Source organism: Entelurus aequoreus, linkage group LG17 (assembly GCF_033978785.1).
Source record: "Entelurus aequoreus isolate RoL-2023_Sb linkage group LG17, RoL_Eaeq_v1.1, whole genome shotgun sequence".
Lineage (NCBI taxonomy): Eukaryota > Metazoa > Chordata > Actinopteri > Syngnathiformes > Syngnathidae > Entelurus > Entelurus aequoreus.
Window position 1 is genome coordinate 6,362,350 of NC_084747.1, and position 8,526 is coordinate 6,370,875.

The 8,526-nt window shown below is 43.5% G+C and overlaps 1 pseudogene; it reads left to right on the top strand.

Moving 5' to 3' along the window:
• LOC133632209 (neurogenic locus notch homolog protein 1-like) overlaps window positions 1–4,551 on the top strand; it is an 82,905-nt pseudogene extending 78,354 nt beyond the window's left edge.
• The last annotated feature ends 3,975 nt before the right edge of the window (window positions 4,552–8,526 follow it).

Sequence of the window (8,526 nt, forward strand, 5' to 3'; positions counted from 1 at the left end):
GTAATCATTTCTTACTTCAAGCATGAAAAGAAAAATCATGATGGCGAGCGCATATCATTATGTCAAGATAATGGCACTAGCATTTACTTCATTTAAGAATATTTTTCAACATATTGAGCAAAAAGGTCTCTTTTTTTCTACCAAGAAAAGTGCACTTGTTATTAGTGAGAATATTCTTATTTTAAGCTATTTTTGGGTTCATTGAGGTTAGCTAATTTTACTTGTTTTGGAAAGTCTTGACAAGTTGAATTTCCTTGTTCTATTGGCAGATAATTTTGCTTAGTTCAAATAAAATACCCCTAATTTTTGTAATTTTTTTTCATGTTTTTGAACACTAGTTTTTGCAGTGTAGGATATGTACAGAGAGCAGTGAACAAAGTGAGTTCAGAAAGCATAAGAACAAGTATATACATTTGACTATTTACATTTGATTATATACAATCCGGGGAGGTGGGATGTGGTGGGGGGAGGGTGTTAGTCAAGGGTTGAAGTTGTCTGGAGGTGTTCTTTTAGTGCGGTTTTGAAGGAGGATAGAGATGCACTTTCTTTTACACCTGTTGGGAGCACATTCCATATTGATGTGGCATAGAAGGAGAATGAGTTAAGACCTTTGTTAGATCGGAATCTGGGTTTAACGTATTTAGTGGAGCTCCCCCTGGTGTTGTGGTTATGGCGGTCATTTACGTTATGGAAGTAGTTTGACATGTACTTCGGTATCAGGGAGGTGTAGCGGATTTTATAGACTAGGCTCAGTGCAAGTTGTTTTACTCTGTCCTCCACCCTGAACCAGCCCACTTTGGAGAAGTGGGTAGGAGAGAGGTGTGATCTGGGGTGGAGGTCTAAAATTAACCTGACTAGCTTGTTCTGGGATGTTTGGAGTCTAGATTTTTGGAGGTGCTAGGGTACCAGGAGGTGCAAGCGATATCGAAAAAGCGTTGAACGTGTCATGTCTGTTGATCATGTTTTTGTTTGGCCATGTGCTGTTTGGTTTTTGGACACTTAGTTCCTGCTTTTTCACTCCCTTGTTTTGTCACCATAGCAACCATTAGTTTCACCTGTTTCACATTTTGAGTCACGCACCTGTTGTCACTAATCATGTCACCATTATTTAAGCTTGCAGTTGCCAGGCAGTCGGCCTGGCGACATTACCCCTGTTTATCTGATGATACCCATGCTACTCATGTTACCTGATATCATAGTTCATGCCGTTCTTTCTGGTCACAGTAAGTGTTTATTTGTTTCATGTCCATAGTTTTGCCTTTGTGTTAGTTCTTTTGTTTTCATAGCCAAGTTTGTTCTCCGCCTTGTGCGCGCCTTTTGTTTGTACCCTTTTTGTAGTTTATAGTACCGTAATTTCCGGACTATAAGCCGCACCTGACTAAGCCGCACCAGCTAAATTTAGGGGAAAATACAGATTGCTCCATATATAAGCCGCACCCGACTATAAGCCGCAGGGTTTTGATGTGTAATTAGCGTAGTATATAGGGGTTCCTGCTACCACGGAGGGGATTGTCGGGACAGAGATGACTGTTTGGGAATGCAAAGCGTCCCATTTATTAACAATAAATCTTTCAATCATTCAATCAAACTTTCACATCTTTGACATGGCGAACAGCATTCGTGCAGAGTACAAATAATACAACGGTGCAAAGTAATACAAAGTGCTCACCTGTACGTTATCAAAATAACCAGCCTACCGGTATATGAAAATTAAGTCTTTAATCATTGTGTCATCGTCTTCCTCCTGCGTACTAAAACCACCGAAATCCTCTTCGTCTGTGTCGGAGAAGAACAGGCCGTAAATAAGCCGCACCCTTGTATAAGCCGCAGGGACCAGAACGAGGGGAAAAAGTAGCGGCTTATAGTCCGGAAATTACGGTAATAATTAAACATGTATCTACCTTCATCCGATGTCCAGTCCAGTTTGTTTGCATCTTGGAAAACTGCGCCAAAGTCCATGTCATGACAGAACGAGAGTTCCCGCTAGAATCTTCATGGTGCTTTTGTTGACCAGAGAGGAGATTCTGTAGAGAAATCTCGTTCGTTGGTTGACCTTTTTGATGACCTTGGTTGATGACATCTCCTTTGCGTCATTAATGTGCTGTTTACTTCCTGTTCCCCTCAGGAGGAGACGCCGCTCTTCCTGGCAGCTCGGGAAGGAAGCTACGAGACCGCCAAGGTCCTCCTGGATCACTTCGCCAACCGAGAGATAACCGACCACATGGACCGCCTTCCGAGAGACATTGCCCAAGAGCGAATGCACCATGACATCGTGAGGCTGATGGACGAGTACAACCTGGTGCGAAGCCCTCCCATGCACGGGGGCTCCCTCAGCACGGCGTTGTCGCCCGCTCTCTGCTCGCCCAACGGCTACCTGGGCAACATGAAGCAGTCCCAGCCGCAGGGTCAAGGGCTGGGCAAAAAGGCCCGGAAGCCCGGTGCCAAAAGCTGCAAGGACAGCAAGGACATGAAAGTGAAGAAGAAGAACTCCCAGGACGGGAAGTCCGGCAACCTCCTGGACAGCTCGGCCGTGCTATCGCCGGTGGATTCGCTGGCATCGCCGCACGGCTACGGATCGGATGTGGCGTCCCCTCCCATGATGACGTCGCCGTTCCAGCAGTCGCCGCCCGTGTCGCTTAATCACCTCCAGGCCATGTCGGACGCGCACCTGGCCGTCAACCACATGGTGATGCCCAACAAGCAGGAGCTGGCGCGGATGCAGTTCGACCCGCTTCCTCCCCGCCTTACCCACTTGCCCGTGACAGGGTCGAGCGGGCAGTGCACCTTGACGGCCCAGTGCGATTGGCTCTCCAGGATGCACGGCAACATGAGCCAGTTTAACGCCTTAAGAGGAGGAGGGCAGGGGGGCTTGGGAATGATGACCACCCTTCACAACGGTCACCCTGCCAACATGTCTCAGATGATGACCTACACGGGGATTCAGAACGCCCGCCTCGCTCCTCAGCCTCACATCATGCAGCAGATGCAGAACCTCCAGCAGCTCCAGCAGCAACAAAGCATCCAGCTGCAGAACCAGAGCTCAAACACGAGCAACGGCCAGAACTTCATCAGCGGCGAGCTGAGTTCCCCGGAGCTCCAGCAGAGCAGCGGCACCTCCAGCATCCCCATCCGCACCATCCTGCCCCAGGAGGCCCAGATCATCACCCAGTCCATCCCCAGCACCCAGTTCCTCACCCCGCCCTCCCAGCACAGCTACACGGGCACCATGGACAACACCCCGAGCCATCAGGTCCAAGTGGCCGACCACCCCTTTCTGACACCTTCCCCGGGCTCCCCGGATCAATGGTCCAGCTCTTCTCCTCACTCCAACATGTCCGACTGGTCGGAGGGCATCTCCAGCCCGCCCACCAGCATGCAGTCTCAGATGGTGCACATTCCCGAACAGTTCAAATGAAATCGATCCATATATTTTTATAATAAAAAAGGGCAAAGCTGTAAACAAGACTTAATAGAACACTTTATATGCTTTTATACTAACAGCATTTCATCAACTCTTTTTGTTTTTTTTATTTATTAATGTCTTATTTATACGCCTTGCCTGCCTACAGAAATTCGGGGTCTTTCTTCTCTTCTTTTGTGCTCATACACTGGCTATTTATTGTCGTCCGAGTCCCACTTCTCTTAATCTTTGTCTTATATATTTTTTGTATAATCTTGTTTATAGAGAAAATGGTGTTCAAGGGGCATTTCATAGTAAGTGTTAATCCGGGGTGTTAACGTAGAGTTTTTACCATTTCAATTTTTGTTCCATTTGTTGCATTTTCCAAAAACAAGGAAGTATGCGCGACGTTGCATCCAGCGGTGATTGATGCTATGTTTGTACAGTTAAAGGCCATCTTGGAGATCGGCTGTTAAAAAGACAACTGGCCCTGTTTCGGCCACCGTGTATGTTGTTGTTAGTCCGGAGGGAGATCAAGGAAACGCCCCCCTCTCTCTCTCCTATACGTTTGAGCCTATGGCTGTGTTCTCTTCCCTCTCTGTAAATACTTTAGGTCATGCATTTCCCTTGTAAGCAGGATTTTGTTGAAGAAATCTGATGTCTTAAGCATTCATTGTTTTGCCTGTCAAATGTCAAACAGATGGTATAGTTTATATACCGCTTGTTTAGCCTTTTTTTTTTCTGTTAAAGTTTGGACACCCTTGCTTTAAAGTGTCACATCGAATAGAGTATATATTTTGTATACCTCCCCCCCATTATGCAATCATTCATTTCAACTGTATAGCATTATAAATGTTGTCTTTTGGACATTAATATGTGTTTGAGTTCTGTTCATCTTTAAAATCCATTGACGCTTATGTTTGTTTATTGTCCATTTGCCATACTAAAACATAGTCCTTCAGTACTGTCTGAGACACAACCTGCAGGTTGTATTTTATTTTTTAAATTTGGTTGTAGTGACACTGTATATTTTCTCTCATGTACAAAGATACGACTGGCAAAACATATAACCCGTCAAAAACCCTCTGTCCTTTTTTTCAGTCTGTAAAAATGTTTCTTGATATAATAAATGGCACCTGTTTGTGTCTTAAAATTGACACGTCTTGCTTAAATCAGTTTATACAAAACTCAAAACCAGTGATGTTGGCACCTTGTGTACAAACCCCGTTTCCATATGAGGTGGGAAATTGTGTTAGATGTAAATATAAACGGAATACAATGATTTGCAAATCCTTTTCAACTAAATATTAGCTCATTTGGAATTTGATGCCTGCAACATGTTTTTCAAAAAAGCTGGCACAAGTGGCAAAAAAGACTGAGAAATATGAGGAATGCTCAGCAAACACTTACTTGGAACATCCCACAGGTGAACAGGCTACTTTGTGAACAAATGCATGAGCAAATTGTCGAACAGTTTAAGAACAACATTTATCAACAAGCTATTGCAAGGAATTTAGGGATTTCACCATCTATGGTCCGTGATATCATCAAAAGGTTCAGTGAAATCACTGCACGTAAGCGGCAAGGCAGGCGGTAGTGCATCAAAAACCGACATCATTGTGTAAAGGATATCAGCACATGGGCTCAGGAACACTTCAGAAAACCACTGTCAGTAACTACAGTTTGTCGCTACATCTGTAAGTGCAAGTTAAAACTCTACTACGCAAAGAAAAAAACATTTATCAACAACACCCAGAAACGCTACCGGCTTCGCTAGGCCTGAGCTCATCTAAGATGGACTGATGCAAAGTGGAAAAGTGTTCTGTGGTCTGACGAGTCCACATTTCAAATGTTTTTTTGGAAACTGTGGACGTCGTGAGCTCCGGACAAAAGAGGAAAAGAATCATCCGGACTGTTATAGGCGCAAAGTTCAAAAGCCAGCTTCTGTGATGGTATGGGGGTGTATTAGTGCCCAAGGCATGGGCAACTTACACATCTGTGAAGGCACCATTAATACTGAAAGGTACATACAGGTTTTGGAGCAACATATGTTGCCATCTAAGCAACGTACTTTTCATGGACGCCCCTGCTTATTTCAGCACAACAATTCCAAGCCACATGCTGCACGTGTTACAACAGCGTGGCTTCGTAGTAAAAGAGTGCGGGTACTAGACTGGCATTTCTGTGGTCCAGACCTGTTTCCCATTGAAAATGTGTGGCGTATTATGAAGTCAGACCACTCTGCAGCCAGAGCGGTCTGGGTCACAGAGCATTATATGCAAAATGCCCGAAGTTCTCTGCACAAAAACAATGCACGTCTTTACAGAGAGAATGCACAACGGGCGTGAGCTAGCTAATGTTAGTGTTGTATTAGCTAATGCTAATGTATCCAGTTAATTTGAAAGACCATGCAAACTGCTTATTTCATTGTAACAATGCCGTTTAAGGACCTTGTCCGTATGTAGATACTGATCTCTTATCAGGCTGCAGTGCCCTCTGCTGGTTGTTCAGAGGATTGTGTATGTCACATTTATTTGTGCATCTGGTTTGTGGGAGGAATGTCTCATCGACACAAAAGCAAAAAAGCGATCCACATATGCAAATTCAATACAAATAGAAACACAAAATCAAGCATATTTACTGTATATTCAAATCTCAAAAATATATTTACAAATACACATTTATTTATACAAATTCTTGATTTATTTGTAGGTCACATTTTTATATTTATAAATTGTATTTGCATATATTTTGAAATCTCAAAAATATATTTACAAATACGCGTTTATTTATACAAATTATTTATGTATTTGTTCATCACATTTGTATTTGTATATTTTTTAACATATGCTTATGTATTAATCTCATATTGATATATACAAGTTGATGTGAGACAATTCTACTTCCATAAAAAAAAACAGTCCGCGGGCACATAATCAGCCACCACTAGGAAGTCTGAAGGTCAACAATAACAAACTCATAACAATTTATTCATTATTTATGTAACGTTGGGAAAGTTGAAACGGGAGGCTTTTAATGCCCAAGCAGAAGTCGATACATCTGCTGTGTGCTGGCCACTCGTCATGATACTTCAAATGCAGTTACTGCCATCTTGTGGAGTGCATTCAAAAACCGCCGCAGCTGCACCCGGCGACTACAGTATAGTATATCAAACCGTAATTATAATATTATCACTTTTATTGCATTATTTATGAAATATATAGTGTTTTAGTGTTGTGACTAAGTGAGAGAACTAATCTGTGTTGAGTTTAATTGTTTAAATTCCTACATTACCTGAAGGCAACGCCTCTTATCCTTGTTTGCTAAACTGACTGTCATGATTCCACGTCTCTTTCATATACTTTTTTACAATGTTCTTGTAATCAGACAATGTTTTTCGGAATATTAAATGGAATTTTCTACCTGACATGTTTTTCAAATCAGCCATATCGGATCATCGCAAAAATAAATAACCACGTCATAGCCTGGGACAACGCCAAAAATCATCGGGACAGACAGTAACAAAGCATGCAAAGCATACTTGGTCAACAGCCATACAGGTCACACTGAGGGTGGCCGTATAAACAACTTTAACACTGTTACAAATATGCGCCACACTGTGAACCCACACCAAACAAGAATGACAAACACATTTCGGGAGAACATCCGCACTGTAACACAACATAAACACAACAGAACAAATAGCCAGAACCCCTTGCAGCACTAACTCTTCCAAGACGCTACAATATACACCCTTGCTACCACCAAACCCCCCCTCCGCCCCCATCTCCCGAATTCGGAGGTCTCAAGGTTGGCAAGTATGCTTCCGGCTCAGCTCCTTCCTCACCACAACGGATCGAAACAATCGATCAAACATGTCGGGTAAAAATGTATTAATATACCGAAAAATATTGTCTGATTACCAGAAAAATGTAAACGTATATAAATATGAAGACGTAATGAACCTTCTTGAGCACGTCCCTTTCAATTGATGGCACGCACCCCACGCAAAAATCGGGAAAAAAGTCTGGATCTAAAAGAAAAGGATTTCCATCCATCCATCCATTTTCTACTGCTTGTCCCTTTTGAGGTGGCGGGGTTGGGGGGTGCCAACCTTGAGACCTCCGAATTTGGGAGATGTGGGGCGGGGGGGTGTTGAGGTGGAGGGGAGGGGTTGAGGTGGGCGGGGTTTGGTGATAGCGGGGGGGGGGGGGGTGTATATTGTAGCGTCCCGGAAGAGTTAGTGCTGCAAGGGGTTCTGGGTATTTGTTCTGTTGTGTTTATGTTGTGTTACGGTGCGGATGTTCTCCCGAAATGTGTTTGTCATTCTGGTTTGGTGTGGGTTCACAGTGTGGCGCATATTTGGAACAGTGTTAAAGTTGTTTATACGGTCACCCTCAGTGTGACCTGTATGGCTGTTGATCAAGTATTCATTGCATTCACTTATGCGTGTGTGAAAAGCCACATATATTATGTGGCTGGGCCGGCACGCTGTTTGTATGGAGGAAAAACGGATGTGATGACAAGTTGTAGAGGATGCTAAAGGCAGTGCCTTTAAGACACGCCCCCAATATTGTTGTCCGGGTGGAAATCGGGAGACATTCGGGAGAATGGTTGCACCGGGAGATTTTTAGGGAGGGGCACTGAAATTCGGGAGTCTCCCGGGAAAATCGGGAGGGTTGGCAAGTATGGCGGGGGGTGCTGGAGCCTATCTCAGCTGCATTCGGGCGGAAGGCGGGGTACACCCTGGACAAGCCACCACCTCATCCCACGGCCAACACAGATAGACAGACAACATGCACACTTACATTCACACACTATAGGGACCATTTAGTGTTGCCAATCAACCTATCCCCAAAAAAAGGATTTGAATCGGAAAAATATCTAAAACTGATCGAATTTGACTGTAAAAAGAACATTTGAATCAGAAAAAATCCGAGGAGTTCATTTATCGAAACATGAGATAAGAAAAGAAAAAATATGTGCACTTATTTTTGATAACACTGTTTTTCAATATTCAACTTCAAAACGTTATTTTTCAGTTTCAACGTTTTATTTTTCAAGTACTATACTCAACTTTTGACCCTAATTGAGCGCCATACTTGAATCCGGTTAGTATTCGACCG